The sequence below is a fragment of the Macaca nemestrina genome, chromosome 5, assembly GCF_043159975.1.
Source record: "Macaca nemestrina isolate mMacNem1 chromosome 5, mMacNem.hap1, whole genome shotgun sequence".
Taxonomy (NCBI): Eukaryota; Metazoa; Chordata; class Mammalia; order Primates; family Cercopithecidae; genus Macaca; species Macaca nemestrina.
In genome coordinates this window covers 10,033,390-10,054,178 of record NC_092129.1, presented here as the reverse complement: position 1 = coordinate 10,054,178, position 20,789 = coordinate 10,033,390, and the positions used below count along the sequence as shown (strand labels likewise).

The 20,789-nt window shown below is 42.1% G+C and overlaps 1 protein-coding gene and 1 pseudogene across 12 annotated transcripts in view; one reads left to right on the top strand and one right to left on the bottom strand.

Annotated features, from left to right (window-relative positions):
- PRKN (parkin RBR E3 ubiquitin protein ligase) overlaps positions 1-20,789 on the bottom strand; it is a 1,377,649-nt gene that overhangs the window by 269,334 nt on the left and 1,087,526 nt on the right. The gene's annotated exons all lie outside the window — the stretch shown is intronic.
- LOC105487516 (large ribosomal subunit protein eL6 pseudogene) lies at positions 19,793-20,707 on the top strand (annotated as a pseudogene).

The following is a 20,789-nucleotide window of genomic DNA, read 5'->3' as shown; positions in this document are numbered from 1 at the left end:
CTTACGGACGAGCAAATAATTTTTTTTTTTTTTTTTTCTGAGACAGAGTCTCTCTCTGTCGCCCAGGCTGGAGTGCAGTGGCGTGATGTTGGCTCACTGCAAGCTCCGCCTCCCGGGTTCACGCCATTCTCCTGCCTCAGCCTCCCAAGTAGCTGGGACTACAGGCACCCGCCACCACGCCTGGCTAATTTTTTGTATTTTTAGTAGAGATGGGGTTTCACCATGTTAGTCAGGATGGTATCGATCTCCTGACCTTGTGATCCACCCGCCTTGACCTACCAAAGTGCTGGGATTACGGGTGTGAGCCACCACGCCCGGCCACGAATTTTTTTTTTTTTTTAAGTTGGAATCTACTTCTGGTGAAGACACTGTGAACATTGTTGAAATGACAATAAAGGATTTTGAAAATTACATAAACTTAGTTGATCAAGCAGTGGCTTTGAGAGAATTTGAGAGGGTCGACTCTAATTTTGAAAGTTGATCTACTGTGAGTAAAATGCTGTCAAACAGCATCACATGCTACAGAGAAATCTTTCATGAAAAAAGAGTCCAGTGATGTGGCAAACGTCACTGTTGTCTTAGAAATTGCCACAGCCACATCAACCTTCAGCAGCCGCAACCCTGATTGGACAGCAGTCGTCAACATGAAGGCAAGACCCTCCCCCAGTCAAAAGATACGGATTTGCTTTATTGTGACATTTGCTTTATTGTAGTGGGCTGGAACTGAATCTGCAATATCTCTGAGATATGTCCGTGCTCATTTTCTACTGCCATTATAATAAATCACCACAAAACCAGCTTAAAACAATATCCACTTGTTATCTCACAGTTTCTGTGGCTCAGAAGTCTGGGCACAGGGTAGCTCAGCTTCTCCTCTGCCCAGAATCCCAAAGGCCCAGATCAAAGTCCAGCACTGCTCTGTGGGGCTCTGGAGAAGAATCTGCTTTCAAGCTCATTCAAGTTGTAGCAAATTTCCGTTCTATGGGGGTGTAGGATTGAGGTCCCCTTTTCCTTGCTGTCTACCTGGAGACACCTGTACTCCCTGCTTACTTCACAGCCCCTCAAAAGCTTCTCCCACTTCCCCTCCATCTCTATGCATGCCTCCACCTTTCTCTTTAGACACATCTCTCTGGTTGCTTTTAAGGTCTCCAGGGGTGAGTTTGGGCCCACCTGCGTGATCCACCAGAGTCTCCCTATTTGAGGTCCATGACTTTTATTGCTGTAGCTGCATTCGTGTTTAATTGCATAACTAGTAGACAGAATCTTGGAGGATCCTCTTTATAATTCTGCCTACCACAATAAATATTTTTAGTGATGGAGACATTATTTTAAACCAGTTCACTGAGGAGCAAAGAGGGCTCTATTAAGTAACTCAACAACAACAAAGAGAAACAGATTTGAGACAAACAAATAATTTAAACAAACCTAGAAAATGCTTTAAAACATCTTTTAGCATGCCTTGTATGCGTAATCATATGTGCAAATGTATGCCATCAGAAGGCTATGGTAATGTCTACTTAGAAGTGTACCAGAAGACTGAAATCTAGACTATGCTGAGATTGCATTTCTCAATATTTCTGGTATAGTAGATGTCTGAGACTTCTTATCAGTTATTTAATACAGACATTTAAATAGTTGATATTGTTTCACATATATGTATAGACACTACAGTGGGAATGTCTAGTTTTATAAAAACAAATCTATTTGGTGCCACTAATACATGAAATTTTGACAGGTGGCAGAAATCAAATGACACTTGCAGAAATTCGAACAAAATCTTCTCTTAATATCACTCTCCCTTCCCCCACCCTTAATCAGTCTTGAAATGTCAGCTGCAGGCAGCCACTGTGTCTATTTGGAGGTGGATACTGGAGCTGACCTCCCAGCATTTCCTCCTCCCAACCCCATTGGCAACAACAGCAGTTTCTTATTTTTAGTTTTCTGGGAAAGGAAGACAGAAAGAAAGAGAGAGAGAGAGAGAGAGAGAGAAAGATAAAGAACTGAGTGAATCTATATATTTCTATGAGAGGCTGAAGTCTGATAGGTCCTTCGAAGAATGAAGATGCAAAAATATTAGGTTGATGCAAAAGTTATCGCAATTTTTGCCATTACTTTTAATAACAAAAACTGTAATTTCTTTTGCACCAACCTACACATTTTTTTAAATGAGATGATAGCATATATAAACAGGAGTCTTGAAACAGCTAGATGGCTTTTGTGTTATTTTGGGGTGTCTAGGCTGCCTTTCTTCTGCCCCCTAACCCTCCCTTCACCCCTCATCCACACTTTAAAAATAACCCCCAAACCTATTATTAATAAAGGACAAATAAAAAGTTGGTGGAATTTAGAGAGATTGAAAATATTTTTATTTCAGTGAGATTTAAATATCTGGTCTAGAAAAATATTCAGGGTATAAATATGTCAATAATTTCATGGCTATTCTCATAAAACTCAGCTCCAAATTTTAGCTAGGAGAAAACAGTAGAGTGTCGATGAAGAGAAAAACGAAATTTCAAGATTCCTGAATGACCACTAAATTACCAATGCATCCAACTATGTTACAATAGCCATAAGCACTAGCAAATGGCCAGCCAGTCAAAGGGTGTGGCAGCAACATGGGCTGCCAGGACCCTTGCTCCAGTCCCATGCCTTGCTCTGTTTCCATAAAGGGGGTCATGTGATACAACTGTGGCAATGCCACAGGGCAGAATCTGCGGTGAGTTCCTAAGGAAGCTTTTGCCTCCCTCTCCTCATGCATGCAGTGGGGAGTTGATGGCTGCAGTGGCTGCAACGTGGATCTGACTATGAAATGTGAAGCAAAGGTGGAGAGAACTGCAGAGTAGCTGACTTCACACAATATCATGAATCCATGCCAGGACCATATACCCTGACCTTTTTGTTATATGAGGAAAATCACCCTCTCTTTTGGGTAAGCATCTGTACTTGGGTTTGTGCTGCTTATGGCCTCCAATAGCCCTAATGGAAACACACACTTCTCGCCAGGACTCCCTCAGGGTCTCCAGTCTCTCTTCTGGCCACTCTCTCTCCCCAGTCCTCCTCCTAGCTGCCACCCCTCGCTTCTGATGCACTGACTTTGATGCTCTGCTGATCTCTCTCGTGGCCTGTCAACTTGCCTGGACTCCCTGTCCTGCTCTGCTCATTTTCACTCCCTCCTAACGCACAGCTCTGTGTGCTTCTTTATTTGGTAGCCTTTGCGGCTCAGAGTAAAAGGTATTCCATTTGGGAAAGCAACACAATGCAACAGGTTTGCCTCCTGCTTTCCCTGCAAGGGGAGGGGCCGGACTCAGCCCATCCCTTTTAAACTTTAAATCACTATTAGGACTGCTGAAGGGAAAATTAGTGTGTAAAAATAAAATGTCCTCAGTGATGTGCACACCCATTTTTCTATGTGTTCTTTGTTTTAAAAAATTATACTTTAAGTTCTGGGATACATATGCAGAACGTGCAGGGTTGTTACATAGGTAGACATGTGCCATGGTGGTTTGCTGCACCCATCAACCCATCACCTGCATTAGGTATTTCTCCTAATGCTATCCCTACCCTAGCCCCTTACCCCCTGACAGGCCCCAGTGTGTGATGTTCCCCTCCCTGTGTCCATATGTTCTCACTGTTCAACTCCCACTTACGAGTGAGAACATGTGGTGTTTGGTTTTTTGTTCCTATGTCAGTTTGCTGAGAATGATGGTTTCTAACTTCACCCATGTCCCCGCAAAGAACATGAACTCATCCTTTTTCATGACTGCATAGTATTCCATGGTTTATATGTATCACATTTTCTTTATGCAGTCTATCATTGATGGGCATTTGGGTTGGTTCCAAGTCTTTGCTATTGTGAACAGTGTCACAATAAACATACATGTGCATGTGTCTACAGTAGAATGATTTATAATCATTTGGGCATATATCCAGTAATGGGATTGCTGGGTCAAATGGTATTTCTGGCTCTAGATCCTTGAGGAATTGCCACACTGTCTTCCACAATGGTTGAACTAATTTACACTCCCACCATCAGTGTAAAAGTGTTCCTATTTTTCCACATCCTCTCCAGCATGTATTGTTTCCTGACTTTTTTTTTTTTTTTTTTTTTTTGAGATGGAGTCTGGCTCTATTGCCCAGGCTGGAGTGCAATCTCGGCTCACTGCAGGCTCCACCTCCCGGGTTCATGCCACTCTCCTGTCTCAGCCTCCTGAGTAGCTGGGACTACAGGCACCCGCCACCACGCCCGGCTAATTTTTTTGTGTGTTTTTACTAGAGATGGGGTTTTGCTGTGTTAACCAGGATGGTCTTGATCTACTGACCTCATGATCCACCTGCCTCGGCCTCCCAAAGTGCTGGGATTACAGGCATGAGCCACCATGCCTGGCCGTTTCCTGACTTTTTAATGATCGCCATTCTAACTGGTGTGAGATGGTATCTCACTGTGGTTTTGATTTACATTTCTCTAATGACCAGTGATGCCGAGCTTTTTTTCATATGTTTGTTGATGGCATAAATGTCTTCTTTTGAGAAGTGTCTGTTCATATCCTTCGTCCACTTTTTGATGGGTTTTTTCTTTTCTTGTAAATTTGTTTGAGTTCTTTGTAGATTCTGGATATTAGCCCTTTGTCAGATGCATAGAGTGCAAAAATTTTCTCCCATTCTGTAGGTTGCCTGTTCACTCTGACAATAAATTTCTTTTGGTATGCAGAAGCTTCTTTTGGTACTTAAAATATTTTTAGTACTTCATTGGCAAATCAGGAAAATCCTGATGAGAAGAAAATTTCCTTGCTCCGTTATTAACAATCTACATTTCCCTATACCTTTAAAATAGATTCACTGACATCTGAGAATAAATTACTGTGAAACCAGCATTACTGTGTATGGGACCAGGAACTTGCACACTGTGTGATGACCACAGAGTTTTCAAGGAGGAATATAATGACAAACTTTAGTGAGATGGGTCTGTGGTCTTTATATTTTTTCTCATAACCAACATACGAGGGTTTTGAATAAGCTAATAGAGTATACAATGGATTTGAAGGTACAAACACGTTTTACATACGAAATGGCATGGGATGGGGACGACCTGATTACAATCCCAGGAAGCCAGTGCCAGAACTGCCAATCGGAATATATGGCCTGGGTCTTTCTGTTAAATCGGTAGATTCCTTGTCTATTAGGAAATGCTTTAATGTATTCATCAATGAATTACAACAAAGGAAAAAGACTGTGAGAAAGTAAAATCCTTAAGGCTCACCTAAATCTGACCAAAATGCACAGGTAGAACCAGTGTATGGGACATCACACGGGTGCTTTATCTCTCTACTTTCACACTGAAGCTTGGAATTATCTATGAACATAAGAACTAATCTGTATTCATGATAATTTGCTAAATTAATGTTACTTTGGCTTTACTACACATGTTCTAGCAAGTTGCAACATATATTTTTTTCCTATCGTATATCAAGTGTTTGGTGTGGAACATTATTTTATATCTCATGCTCGTTAATTCCCTAAGCACAACTCCCATTTTTCAACTGCTGCTATGAGAAAAGAAATTATTTGGTTTGAGAATCCTTTCCCTCTCCTGACCTTGTCACCCCAGGATGTAAACAACTTCAATAAGCAATACACAAGGGAAGTACTTTGTGTTTTGCCTGGAAAGCCACAGAAATCTTTGAATGCAACAGACAATCTTTCAAGGTAAAAGAGTTATGCCCCAAATTTTTCTTTTTGCTTGCCCAAATTTTTCCCCAGCTTTTCCTTTTCTCTCTCTCTCTTCTTTTTCCAGAAAAATATCAAAAAATTACACTAAAGCTTTATTCTCAGTATTATGCCCAAACCCACCTACAAACAATACATCAATATAAGACTAATTGTGCATAAAATTCAAATTCTATTGCACTGCCACATAAAAATGCAAAATGCTTCGGTGGTATAATGTCTAATGCTGAGCACAGTTCCATAAGATCTGCCCCAAGACAGCTCATACAGACGCAATTATCTCTCACACACTCAAACTGCTTTCTTTCACAACGTTACTTTTATTATGCCAATGCATAAATCTAATTTTAATTGAAAAGTCCATCTAGAAGATGAAAACTGCGCTCGTGTCTTACTTTCACTAAGTGTGAGTGTAATTAAAGATACAAAAAATGTTTTTCGTTGGAGGAAGGATTTTAGCCACCAGGTCAAGAAACCACAAAGGGCGTCGTGGAGCTGCGAAACTGACTTCGCGTTCATCTTCATTCTTAAGTGCTTCTGGTTAAGCAGAAGTGATAGAAGAATGAGCCAAAGCAGCAGCAGCTTTCAGCAGAGGGCAGCAGATGCTCTTCACTTGGAAGACAGAGAAAGTCCTGGCAGAGCCTGAAGTGGTTCTGAATCCCCCAGGTTTGAAAGGTCAGTTTGTTAATCACAAAAAGGTTGAAGGTCTACAAGGTAGCAAGGACACAGATTGCATGGTTTCACAGACATATGGTCACCAGCACAAGAATTTTTGGGAGGCCTGTAAAGCAAGCCTTTACAAAAACTGTCTTCATTTTAAAAAAAAGAGTGATGCAATCTGGATGCCCAGAGTAGCTAAGGCCACCATCGGGAAAGTCACTTGCTAAGCTGCTGTTTTTTTTTTTTCTCTTTACTTTCCTGTTTTACTGTTCTATGTTCAGGTAGTGGTAGTTACAGCAGTTTTTCCATTTTTTTTTTCAATAGGTCTATCGATATTTGTTACACTATAAATTTTTCATATGATAAAATTGATAATAATGGTATCTATATAACAATAACGAACATCTACAGGGTTCTTGGTATCAGTTTAAGCTCTTTGTATAGATAGTTTTATTTTAAATCTCACAGTGACCCTGAAATATTACTATTACCATTTCCCAAATGAGGAAACTGAGGCCGAGAGAGCAATTTATCCAGTCACACTTGGTATGCAGCAGCAGTAGCCCCTGACTTGAACTGGGGTCTCTGAGATAGCAGAGTCTAGAACTGTACCCTCCAATACGGCAGCTGCGAGCCACAAGTGGCTGTATTGGTGTGTCCGTGCTGAGTGGAGGGGGATTGTGAAATACACGCTGGATTTTGAAGACTCTGTGTGTAATCAGAAAGGATCTCAATAATTTTTACATCGATTACATGTTAGAATTATAATATTTTGGATATATTAGGTTATATAAAATAAATTATTAAAATTAACTTCACCTTTAATGTGGCTATTAGAAAGCTTCCAATTACAGAATTGGTACACATTATATTTCTTTTTCTTTTTTCTTTTTTTTCGAGACAGAGTCTCGCTCTGTCTCCCAGGCTAGAGTGCAATGGTGCAATCTCGGCTCACTGCCACCTCCACCTCCTGAGTTTGAGCAATTCGCCTACCTCAGCCTCCCGAGGTACCTGGGACTACAGGCACACACCACCATGCCCATTTAATTTTTTTTTTTTTTTGTATTTTCAGTAGAGATGGGGTTTCACCACGTTGGCCAGGCTGGCCTTGAACTCCTGACCTCAGATGATCCACCCGCCTTGGCCTCCCAAAGTGCTGGGATTACAGGTGTGAGCCACTGCGCCCAGTCAGTACACATTATATTTCCATTGGTTCTGTTGGCTTCAGATCCTTGATTCCCACACTATATGGCCCATTGTCCCAAGACACCTTCTTCCTCACCATTCTCAGGAAAATGAAAGGCGTTAAGAAATTCTGTAAAGTTTCTTGACCTGAACCTTGGTAGTTCCTCTCACTGAATTGATTTGTTTGATAGGAATTATGTCGGATGTAGGTATCATATGGAATGGAAGGAGGACAGAATTCAGGGATAAGATGGAATAAACCACTACTAGCATCACCTATCACTGTGTAGACAGGAACATCAGAGGAATCTGAATCTCCACTTTACATTGACATTTCCTGGACAGGGTTACCTTTCAACTTTAAGACTCCAACTTCTAGAATTTACATAGATTATTGGTCAGGATAGTAAATAATGGATTTAATGCATGGATATTTGAATAGCCTACAGTCATGAAAGGAAAATTTTCGTTTTGATTCACCTGTGTTAAAAAACCTTCAAGCTCTTCTTAGCAAGCACTGGGCCAGAGACAACACGTCTTTGGTTTACAGAAAAGGTTCCCGATCTTTTTCCTTTATCAGCACATCTCTTTCATTTCAACAAAGATTCTCAACCAGGAAATAGTCACCATGGAAGGCAGTGAGGTGGAGGATAGGCTGTATAATTCCGATGACTATCCAGGGGGATTCTGGCAAGGTGCCTCCTGTCCACCTTTACTTTCAGTGCTTCAAGTCCTCACGTGAGCTTCTACCTTCTTCTGTTGATGCTTGCCATCAATGTCCCTGACAGCCTGGCTGATGGTGCCGGGCAGAGGCTCAAAGAGGCCAGGGTTTTGCTGTCCAACATGTGCCACTCTTTTAGTCAGGCTTCTCCAGAGAGACAGAGGCAATAGGATAGATCTTTAGTTATATATATATATATATATATGAGGGAGATTTCTTAGAGGAATTGGCTCATGTGATGATGGAGGTTGAGAAGTTCCAGGACAGCCCATCTACAAGCTGGAGACCCTAGGATGCTGGTCATGTGGCTCAGTCCAAATCCCAAAACCTTGGAGCCAGAGAAGCTGATAGTGTAATTCTCAGTCTGAGGCTGGAGGGGGTTGGGTGCTGATGAAAGTCCTTGAGTTCCAAGGCTGGGGGTCCCGGGGTCCTGATGTCCAAGGGCAGGAGGAGGAGAGTGTGCCCAGCTCCAGTAAAGAGAAACTAATTTGCTTTTCTTCTGTTTTTCCTCTATATGGGCCCCCAGCAGCCTGAATGGGGCCCGTCCACATGCAGCGCTGATCTTCCCCCATCAGTTCACGTGGACTCGCACACCAACCCCCTCTGGAAACACCCTCACAGATACACCCCAGAGTAACACTAGCAGCTCTCCAGCTAGTCCCTAATCCAGCCAAGTCGACACCTAAAATTAACCGTCACAGTCACACATTTGGGTTCATAGGAAAGAACTTTAAAGCTCCTGATCTAGTTAACCTTGCTGGTCACCCATATATGAGAAAGGATGTGAGTCAAGGAGGAAGGAGACATGCTCTAGGACACTGACCACCCACACTCACTCCTAGTATGTTACCAAGTGGCAAATTCACACATCACACTCCATTGTAGAAAAAAAAGTCACTTCTCAATTTCCTCAATATCTATTCTCACGTTCCGCTTAAGCCACCCTCTACTTTTCTCCCCAGAGGGGATGCCTTACCACGTGTATGCCGGCTCTCTCAGTGTCTGCTGGTGTAACGAGCGCCTTTGGTACCTCTTAGCCCCTGGTCTCCATCTCCTTGCACCTCCTTTCCAAGGTGGTGACTGGGTCCTCATGGTGAGCGAGAGGAGGGGTCCCCAAGCTGTTTGGAGATCGGGGGCTGCCCTCTGTTCTTCACCAGCTGCTGCAGTAGTGGTCTCCCCGTCACCACCTGCTCTGGCTAACTTCTTTGAAAAGGGAAAGTTCTCTCTTTGCTTAGGGCTGTGTAGCCTCTGAAGATCTGACTGCCATTCTCATTCAATTCCTGGGCACGCAGGTCTGCCCTGTAGGCTCTAATGGTAGGCTCCATTTGCTCAGTAGCCAGCACCAGGCCTGCCCCTTTCCAGCAACCTCCTTGCCCCTCCCCAGGCCCCTAACGGAGGATCTGGGAGCTGTGCCCAGGCGTTCTCTACCAGAAGCCACTGTGCTCCTGCTTGGCCACTGCTGCAGGCCCCAGCAGGAAGCAGAGCGACAAGCCCTCACCTCTCATCCTCCCCCTCACTCCATGAAGCCTTCTTGTCATGGATGCAGGTCTTCCCTCCACCCCACAGTCCATGTGAGCCTGAAAGAGAGGTTCTATTCCTCTTCTGTCTCTTATCTGACCAGAGCTTCCACTACCTCTTGCCCTCTCCTGGGATTGTACTAACTTTAGGCTTCTGGGAAAGTTGATTTATGAGGAAGAGGAAGAGCAAGAAAGAATTTTGGAGAAACAAAAGAAATCGGATAACTTGACAATTTTCTTGTTCCTTCTGAAATGAATTTTCAAGGTGACTTATTATTCTGTTTTAAACACTAAATTCTCAGAATGCTCTGTACTTCTTGGTGCTGACAAACTTAAAAAGAATCAGACCTACATCAAACCTAGGCAGTTTAGAAATCATCTGTTCTCGTGGCTCATCTGCGTTGCTCACCTGTCTTGGCAAAAGCATATCTGAGTTGGCAACGTCTCTTTTCTTTTCAGCTTTTTCTTAGGCTGTCTATTTCATGTACTATAGCTATTTACAATAGATTGCATGAGACCCAGCTTGTTTCTAAGAAAAGACAATAGAAAAATGTGTATAAAATTGGAAAAATACAATAATGTACAGAGCCGTAGTTAACACTTGAGAGCCTAGGGGTGAGTCCACTAAGGGCACCTGCCAAGACCCTTAACAACAGAAGTCTGAGATATCCACAAGCTGGGACTCCCATTACTTTCCCTATTCTGGCTCTCTGGTGTGCTTCCTACTATAATATCCTAGTTTTTCTGCCTCTCTTCAACCATGTTTTCCCTTAAAAAAGATGTATATACAGACATAAGTATTGTAAGTGAATGTATAAATAACAGATACAAAAAGGATTTTATTGTAGTATTCTCCAGAAACACAAAAATATGGGTATATACACTTCCAGTGTCACACTATTCAGGAAGTCTCTTTAAATAGTATAAATATTATCCCCAGCTGTAAGCAAATATAGACCAGTAAGGGAGTGACAGACAGCTTTTTAAAAACTGATTTTTTTGAAAAGTATATCCAAATCAGACATTCGTTATTTTTTTGCAATGTCAACAGAGCTCTTGAATAAAATTATTAGATTATGCCCCTGCTTTTTAATCTGAAAGTCGTGTGGGTTTTGGTTTTGTCACAACTACCTTAGTGCTGTATATATTCTCTAAGTTTGGGCTGGAGCCACCCATTATTTTCCTAATGATTTAATGAAACAACACTGGTTTTGCAGATCAGCCAAAAATGGGTAAAAAGGAAAGAATGAAGAGAGAAGAAAAACAGAAAACATGTTAAGAAAGCACCTTTCCTTGCACTGTGCTTTAATATTCAGTAAACATATGGTTATGGTTAAAAGAAATAAGAAATATGTATGTTTATATTGAACTGGCTAATTTAATGGTTGCTTTGACTTCTACTAAAGGGTCATCTAATATTTGATAATAAACGCAACACATTAATTTTTCACTTTTCTTTGAATTACAGGAAGGAGGTCTTACTATGAAAAGCCTCATTATGAAAGGCCTCAGTCTGGTCTCAAATCCGCAGAAATTATACTCTTTCCTCTTGACATCTTGTAATAAATAAAACTGTTAATATTTTGACTTTAGACAAATTTCTCTTTTGCTTTCAGCAGCTAACAGTTATAAAAAGAGACAGTGCTACATTAGTTACAGTAATTTACTTTGGGGACACCAGCAGAAACACATAAAATTCATTAGTGGTGCCAACAGCTATTTCTAATTCTAATAAAAAGGCTAAACTACAATTTATAAAACGAGTCTTAAAACTTTCCTGAAGACAGAAGAGTTGAGATGATCTTTGGAATAACTAAAGCAAGAATCCTACTGTACTTAAGCCAAAATGTTTGTTTTCACAACACTGTAACATAATGTGTTAACATTAAAATACTTTCTCATTGCCAAATGAATATAAACTGGGGAGATGCTCTCTCAGCTCATGCTCTTGGTCCATTAAGCCTGGGTTCACTGCCTCTGGCAGTGTTTCATGCTTCAGAGAAAGGCAACAACAAAAAAAAACTTATAAGCAAAATTAGAATAAATCTACAGCTCTTATGATCAATCATGCAAGGTTAGCATTGGGAAAAAAACACATTTGCTTCTCTTTCCCATAGGAATTGTACGCCTCTGACTTTGAGACCTTGAGAAATATATTTTCATCCCATAGGAAACTCAAGGTTGCAGATGGACACACACATTCTACTAATATCATTTTTATTAAAACACTTTCGTCTGATAATTTATTAAAAAGTGTTCCCTAAAGGAATGATGCTGCTACTAAAAACATTTTCCTGAATTACTTTTAATCTAAAAAGTGCTTGAGAAGAAAGCTGGAAGATATGATGAGTTGAATTCCTACAGAAGTCTTGCCTTCTATTAATAGTGAACACAAAATATTTGGAAAATAAGACAATAGAAATAAATTTGAAAAAAACAAGTTGGTCTGCACTGGCCTTTCTTAGAATACATTATGCCATTCAAGATTTCTTATTTAGAAATATCCTTCTCCAGGAAAAGTCCTATGCCCTTTTTAAAGTAGATGATTTTCAAGCTACTATAAAGACACATGCACACGTATGTTTATTGCGGCACTATTCACAATAGCAAAGACTTGGAACCAACCCAAATGTCCATCAATGATAGACTAGATTAAGAAAATGTGGCACATATACACCATGGAATACTATGCAGCCATAAAAAAGGATGAGTTCCTGTCCTTTGCAGGGACATGGATGAAGCTGGAAACCATCATTCTCAGCAAATTGTCACAAGGACAGAAAACCAAACAACGCATGTTCTCACTCATAGGCGGGAGTTGAACAATGAGAACACTTGGACACAGGGCAGGGAACATCACACACCGGGGCCGGTTGGGGGGTGGGGACATGGGGGAGGGATAGCATTAGGAGAAATACCTAATGTAAATGACGGGCTGATGGGTGCAGCAAACCAACATGGCACATGTGTACCTATGTAACAAACCTGCACGTTGTGTACATGTACCCTAGAACTTAAAGTATAATAAAAATCAATGAAAAAAAGTAGATGATTTCTCAATTATTTCTTCTGCATATAACCTATCCTTGAGGGGTAAGCAAAAAGGAGCAATGTGGCGGCTACGTAGAACCACTTCTTAACAGGGAGAGTAACATGTAACACTCGTGCTAAGATTTCCATGGGATCATGTGCACAAATTGCCAGCTCAGGGCTCAGCACACAAGTGTAAAATTTAAAAACGCCAGAACATATCTGCTCAGGCCTATTCATAGACCAGGCCTCCTTAGGTTTATTAATACCCCTCCCTTAGTCACAAAATTTCCTTACAAAGGGCCTGTGGAGTAGCTGTTGGAGGCCAAAGGTCTGGCCGCCACCTAACAAGACCCCACCCAAAGTCATCCAGTAGAAGAAGTAGGTTTCATTACAGTATAAAGTAAAATTAAAGGCTGATTAAAAGCAGCAGTTTACATCTGTACATCACCTGATCTAATTTCCTCATTCCTGATGAGGAAACTGGGCTGCAGAGAGGCTAAATGAATGCCTCAGAAGTTAAGATCACTCCTGTATATTCCTGGTGTGGTTCACTGTGTATTCCTTACCCTGCACACAGTGTCAGGACACAGCAGGCTCCAACTCCTTACTGTTTGGTGCATGAATAAAAGGAGGTAACCGGCCTGTTGTGGCGTAACCAGCTTACTGGCTGTGCGGCTGTTAGGATTCTGATTTCCTGTGGCTTTTTACTCTCTACTAGACTTACCAAAGAAAGGATGGTTCTGGAAAGCATCAGTGTGGGGCAGAGTGAGTGCAGACAAAACTACCCCCCATGTATACACGAACAGGGGCCACTGACTGATGATGCTTCAAGTTCCTTTAGTGGGCACCAGTCCTTCCTCCAACCATTTAAGAAAAATAAAGGGAACACACTGATATTCTTTCCTTTCAACTGGGTGCTTGCTGACCTCAGAGTCCCAGGGCACATGTTGCCAAACTGAAAGAACACGGAGCATGTCTGGAGGATGCTGGCAAAACTGAAAAGCCAAACTCCGGCTGCATCCACTGATATTTACAGCGTTGCCAGCCTAGGCTCTGCTACCACCACTGTTGGGTCAGACTTGCAGACCCTGGCCAAATAATGGGTGAACAAATGCACTCAGACACAGATATCTAGTGAAAGAGCGGGCTAGGGGGCCGGGCACTTACAGACCCCAAGGAGGGTGCTGTAAAGAGTCAGCAGCCATGGCCCTGACAAGCTGGCGCTGTGGGCATTTATTCAGCACAAATTTAATGACAAAGGCTTTGAGTCAACACACTTGTGGATAATTAACATGGTCACCCTCCCCGCCACCCAGAGCAGTCGTGTGCACAGATGATTAAAGGCCAGGTTCCGAGGCCTAAGGAAACTAACTTATCTAGATCAGTTTCTTTACATCCCCTTATCACCTAACCAAAGCTCTTAGGAGAATTCAGCTGCCTTCAGCCAAATTTTCTTTAGAAGCTTTGCAAACCCCTGGCCTTCCAAGGTTTGCATCTTTCTACAATTTTTCTCACCACCCTGACCAATCTCCTACACACCACAATATGCATTTTCTCAAGGCGTTCCACTGAAGGAGGTAGAGCATCGGAGAAAAGCCTAGGAAACAGAGGGCCCCGACAGCCTTTACAGTCATGCTAAGACCATCGTACCAATAACGAAATAGGATCTACCATTATGTGATCTAGTAAAGTTTATACTTTTTTGATAAATAATTCAGCCAAGTTTCAGTTTTCTGAATCAAAGGGCAACTAAAGTACATATTATTTTCTGAAAGAACTCTACCTACTTTACCAGAAAGAGAACACCATGGAATACGGTGCACACGTCACTGTGCCGTGTGATGTACAGCCTTGGACGTTACATGCTACTTAAAGTGGATTAAAAACAGTGTTTACTATAAAGAACAAGAGGAGTGTAGCGAGCGTCATCAAATGCTTTCATAAAACCCATCACCAGACAGTCAGTTACGAACACTGAGAAGACCACTAAAGGTCTTTATTTTTGGTGGAGAGTTCTAGAAAAGATGGGCGGAATCCACACCAAAAGACGTGCTGCTCTTTGGGGAGAATGAGTGGTGTTCCATGTCTTTAGCTGTTGACATGTTTGATCCCCAATTTAGGGAGCAAATGGCCACATCTTTTGTGTGAACCCCATTGGTGCGGACATGAGCCTGTGTGACTAGGATAACTCTTGGTGTATTTCTGCTACATTACCTTGCCCTTCATTCAGGAATGATACCAAGCTGGAGGCTTTCAATTAAAAACTTCGCTTAGGAATAAATTGTGTTTCATGGGTTTATGATGCTCTAAAACGTCTCTGAGAATTCACCCTTCCTTTTTTTTTTTTTTTTTTTGGCCTGTGGGTATTTGCTTTGTGGGCAGCTGCAAAATCAGTATTAGCCAAAACAAACTGATAATTAAACAAACAAACATGATGGTGTCATGTATCATGTCAGAGTAGTGTTGGAAAATGGAAGTATAAAATACTTCTAAGTATTGATTTATTGCGCTCCTTTTACTTATTCTATAGAAAAACTAGATTAAAAATCAATGTCATTTACATGATTTTAGTCCAATAAAGAGTGTAATAATTTGGCTGTTCAATTAATATGGTTTGAGGAAATATGAGTGTCTTAGTCTGTTCATTCTGCTGTAACAGGATACTATAGACTGGATGGCTTATAAGCCACAGAAATTTATTTCTCCAAGTCTGGAGGTTGCAAGGCCAAGATCAAGGTGATGGTGGAATCTGTGTCTGATGAGTGCTGTCTTCTTGCTGTGTCTTCACATGGCAGAAGGGATGAGAGAGATCTCTGAGGTCCCTTTTATAAGAACACTAATCTCATTCCTGAGGTTTCTACCCTAAAGACCTAATCACTTCCCAAAAGCCCTATCTCTTAATACCATCACCTTGAGGGTTAGGATTTCACTATATACATTTTGGAGTGACACAAACCTTCAGTTCATAGCAGTGGGTAAACATTTAGTGCTTGAATATTTGCTAGTGAAAGGATTAAATTCCAACTAGCCAAGAAGGCCACAAGCCAGCCTTTGCAGAGAAGAAGAGAAATGGCACTTAGAAGAGGGGGTTTGACATCTCCAGAACTGGACTTGCTCTTAACTGCAGTACCGTTCATTGTTAATTAATGCATTCACTCATTTATTCAACAGACAGAATCGCGCAGGGCTACATTTGGCCCTGTGGGGATGCAGAGGTGGGTGATAGGCAGGTCCTTGAGGCAGGAAGCTGATGAGAGTGTACCATGCATGCAGATAACCAGAATGCTGGGCAGGCAATGAAGAGAACCATTCTCAAGACACACAGCTTTAACTGAGTAATTTATAGTTACGGGAAATCTTCAATAAGTGATATCCTGTAAGCTGGAGCTGACATTATGGGCAGGCAAAAGAGTGCAGAAGGCAGACACAGAGCCGGAACACACTGGGCACTGAGGACAACCAGCGCCGAGGAATGGCGTCTTCGCGGGGCATGGACTGGATCGAGGGACGATGGAAGAGGTGGGGAAGGCAAGCTCGGGATGCTCATGGCGTCTGGGCTTTGTTCAGGAAGCAGGACAGACTCTTCGAAGGTGTTTGCTCAAAGATGGGACCTGATCAGACTGGTGTTTCAGAAAAATGACTCCGATAGACATGAACAGGGTGATGTGGATCCAGGAGTTTAGGGCAACGCTCTCAGCCGGCAGAGTCTAACTGAGAAGCAAGGGAGGAGGTACTGACAGCGGTTAGGGGCAGTCAGGAGCGATTTCAGAAGCCGCACTGCAGGCCTCTCCCCTGTACCCCGGCAGCTGCTGCCCCAATCACCCCTCCCTCTCATCTAGCCTCTCCCAACCCAGGCTCCACATTCCATCAGTCACCGTTTAACACGCATCCACATTCAGCCCTTCTGCTTAAAACCTCCACTACTTGACCCGTGAAGTCAGATTATCCAGTGGTAGGCACCCTATACATGACTCTGCCAACCTCCCACCTCCTGTCTTGCCCCTCCCAGGCTGGCCCTGGACCACGGACGCTTTGTTAATGTTTTCCATCCTGGTGTTCTCACCCAACCATCCTCCGCACTCTCGCTCTGCCTGCCTCCTTCCCCACCCACCTAGCAAATGCCAATTTGATCTTCAGGAAGATGCTGCACATAAACTCGTGCTGAAGAATCCAGTTAATGTGAGTGGAGCAGACCTAAAATCTTGGGGCACAGTGGTTACCTAGTGACCCACATCTCTGTGATTTGCTAATGCTGATAAAAGCTTTGTTGACAATCCCTTTCAAAGGCACTCTGCTTCCACTCTGTGACAATAGCGCCAGGTCCGAGTCTCCAGCTTAAGGGTTTGTGAAATGCTTTCAGGTTTTTCACTGAAGGAGTTCACAAGCTTTGGTGCACTCTGAGAGGAGCTGTGTCAATGAGCTCACATAGCGTTCATTGTGCTTAGTCACCCGTGGTATCATAATAACAGAAGCCTTTTCAATTTTCAATTTGATTGAATTTCACCCTGAAAAGGCATATATTTTTACTGCGTACTAGAGTAAGTTCCACTCTTCCTTGGGAAACTCGTAAAGTAATATGAAAGCAGAGCCTTTAGGGTCTGAAAAATTGAGATCTGAAGGTCTGACAACACCTACCATCTACCCAAGGCACTGCTGGGCACCCACCAATAACTCCCTTGTTTGAAAACACGGCCAATCAGTGCACCTCTCTGAGGCTCAGCTTCCTTGTAGAGCCGTAGATGAGATGTTTTGAAGTAACTGGCACTTGGGTCGCACACATGGTATGTCCCCAGTAAAGGGAAGTTACCATTGACATAGTTTATACTATCATCATAAAAAAGTTTCAGAACTGAAATTAATTAAATAAATCAAATTTATTTAATGAGTTTCCAAAAGCAGAGAGTATCTTAAATCTTCCTGTACATCCAAGAATTACATTGTTTTACAATGTCTTTTAAAGCCATTTCAGAAGTACCAGTGTGTTGCCATTTACTAGAGTCAAATTCACACTTTCACAAATTCATCATCTTTAAGTTATGGCGCTCACTGACGACTCTCTCAGCAGGCACCCATGGTTCTCTCTTGTCATCAACATCATCATCAGTGAAGATGTTTGCTCCCTACCATATCAAGGGGCCTAGACTAGGCATTCGGGGAGAGAAGCAGTGATGAATCAAAAACAACATGTGGCTCTGTGCCAGCAAAGGGCTTGTAAAAGACCACACAGCGACAGTCAACCACTTGGAAGAGAACCACGTGACACAGCAAGTTCGAGTGTCTAAACACAAAGATTGTTTTCTTCCAAAATGTTAGTCACAGATAAAATAGGATACAGACAAAAACAATCCTTTAAGGACTGTTTGCATACCCCAGAAGGCTGGGGCCACGCTTTCTAGGCAGGCTGCTCTTGCTACCCTCTTGGAACTTTGTGCTCCCAGCCACAGACATGGAAGAGGAAGAGAGGGTGGGAGCCAAGCAATGGTTCAGTGGGGGCGAGAACATCAGAATGACTCTGCCGTAGCAGACAGGAGAGCCCATCATGTGCCACGCATGAGCTAGTGCTTATTGAAAGCCTTCAACATTGTGGGATTCCACAGGTAGAATTTTTTTCTGAGAAATAGTTTCCTGGTGGTTGTAAAGGAAACAAATTCTTTAACAAGCATTTAACGTCTGCAAAGCACTAGAGTACCAGTAAGTTCTACAAGACCCGCAATACACTAGAGTACCAGTAAATCATACAAGACTCACAAGTAGCTCAGTCAGACTGGTAAGAGACAAGACAGGAGAAGAGTAGCTTTGCCACGTGTTTTAGGCAAAGTGCCAAGTGACAGGTGCAACAAATCCATGGCACAAATATCACAGGCCCTCAAAAGCAATGAGTGCAAATAGAAAATAAAATAATCTGGAAAAATAATTTCCTATGGCATGAAGGCATCTTATTTATTTAAAAATGTATCCATTATAATATGAGGATGACTTCAGGCTATGAGGAATTTATTGGACAGTTTTCATTCAATGGGGAGATAAAAATGCTTTTTGAAATGTCTTGCTATCTGTAGTTAGAGGAATATCCTCCTCTTCTTGCATTTCTATTTCATTCTCTATATGCAGTTGCTAGGGGTGCACACACACCCAGACAGACAAACACACACACACACACACACACACACACACAGAGTAATTCCTCAGGGGCTTTTTATCCATTGGGAATTTGCAATAGCTAAACACAGCCACTGAAATAAAAACATATCCTGACATGCATTCTTACCCAATTTATCCCATTTAGGACTGTAGAAAGTATCCGGGAAGAAAAACTAATAAAAAAAGTGTAAGTCGTTAACTATTTCTTGTTGAGTTCTTTTCCCCCCAGCTGTACATTAAAATGGTCTGTGAAAATTGATAGCTTCAGCATGCAAAGTGCATTAATATAAACCAAACCAAGACTGTGCACCAATGTCAGAGAGTAGCTCCTGTTTCCAATTAAAAGAGACTTTCCAGTGGAACTGATGACTCATGGCTCAACATGGCAGAGAGGTCTTATTTATTTTTTTCAAATTTTCTTTTTAGTTTTAATGATAGTCATAGCGTCACACATTTTTGTTCATTAGCATAGATGGGGCCTAAGGTTACAAAAGCTGTGGTAAGAATCGTCCTTAATTGCATGGGTTCTTCTAGGATTTACTTGAGAAAAAAACCCATAAATGGCAACCCAGGAAGACACAGGCATCTGTGAGCATCTTGTAAAACCTGTAACTATAGTGTAAATGCCAAAACGTTATCTAGTCTTTTACTTAATATGACATTTGGGTGAAATTGCATCTTGATTCATTGGATCTTACTGTTTTACTTTAATATGAAATTAGAAAAAAAAATAGTTTCCCTTTAGTTTTTAGTGACATTTTGAAACAATAGAAGTCAAAATAAATCCAGTTGTCTGAAAAATGTGGACCTTAGTTCTCTTTCCCATCTTGCAAGATGGCTGGTGAAAAAGTTGAGAAGCCACATACTAAAGAGAAGAAACCCGAAGCCAAGAAGGCTGATGCTGGTGGCAAGGTGGAAAAGGGTAACCTCAAGGCTAAGAAGCCCAAGAAGGGGCAGCCCCATTGCAGCCTCAACCCTGTCCTTGTCAGAGGAATTGGCAGGTATTCCCCATCTGCCATGTATTCCAGAAAGGCCATGTACAAGAGGAAGTACTCAGCCGCTAAATCCAAGGTTGAAAAGAAAAAGAAGGAGAAGGTTCTTGCAACTCTTACAAAACCAGTTGGTGGTGACAAGAACGGCGGTACCCGGGTGGTTAAACTTCACAAAATGCCTAGATATTATCCTACTGAAGATGTGCCTCGAAGGTGTTGAGCCACGGCAACAAACCCTTCAGTCAGCACGTGAGAAAACTGCGAGCCAGCATTACCCCCGGGACCGTTCTGATCATCCTCACTGGACGCCACGGGGGCAAGAGGGTGGTTTTCCTGAAGCAGCTGGCTAGTGGCTTGTTACTTGTGACTGGACCTCTGGTCCTCAATCGAGTTCCTCTACGAAGAACACACCAGAAATTTGTCATTGCCACCTCAACCAAAATCGATATCAGCAATGTCAAAATCCCAAAACATCTTAATGATGCTTACTTCAAGAAGCAGCAGCTGCGGAAGCCCAGACACCAGGAAGGTGAGATCTTCAACACAGAAAAAGAGAAATACGAGATTACAGAGCAGCGCAAGATTGATCAGAAAGCTGTGGACTCACAAATTCTACCAAAAATCAAAGCTGTTCCTCAGCCCCAGGGCTACCTGCGATCTGTGTTTGCCCTGACGAATGGAATTTATCCTCACAAATTGGTGTTCTAAATGTCTTAAGAACCTCATTAAATAGCTAAGTATAAAAAAAAAGAAAAGAAAAAAAAGAAAAATGTATCTGTTTCTAAATATTCTATAAACCACTGGAAACTGTATTAG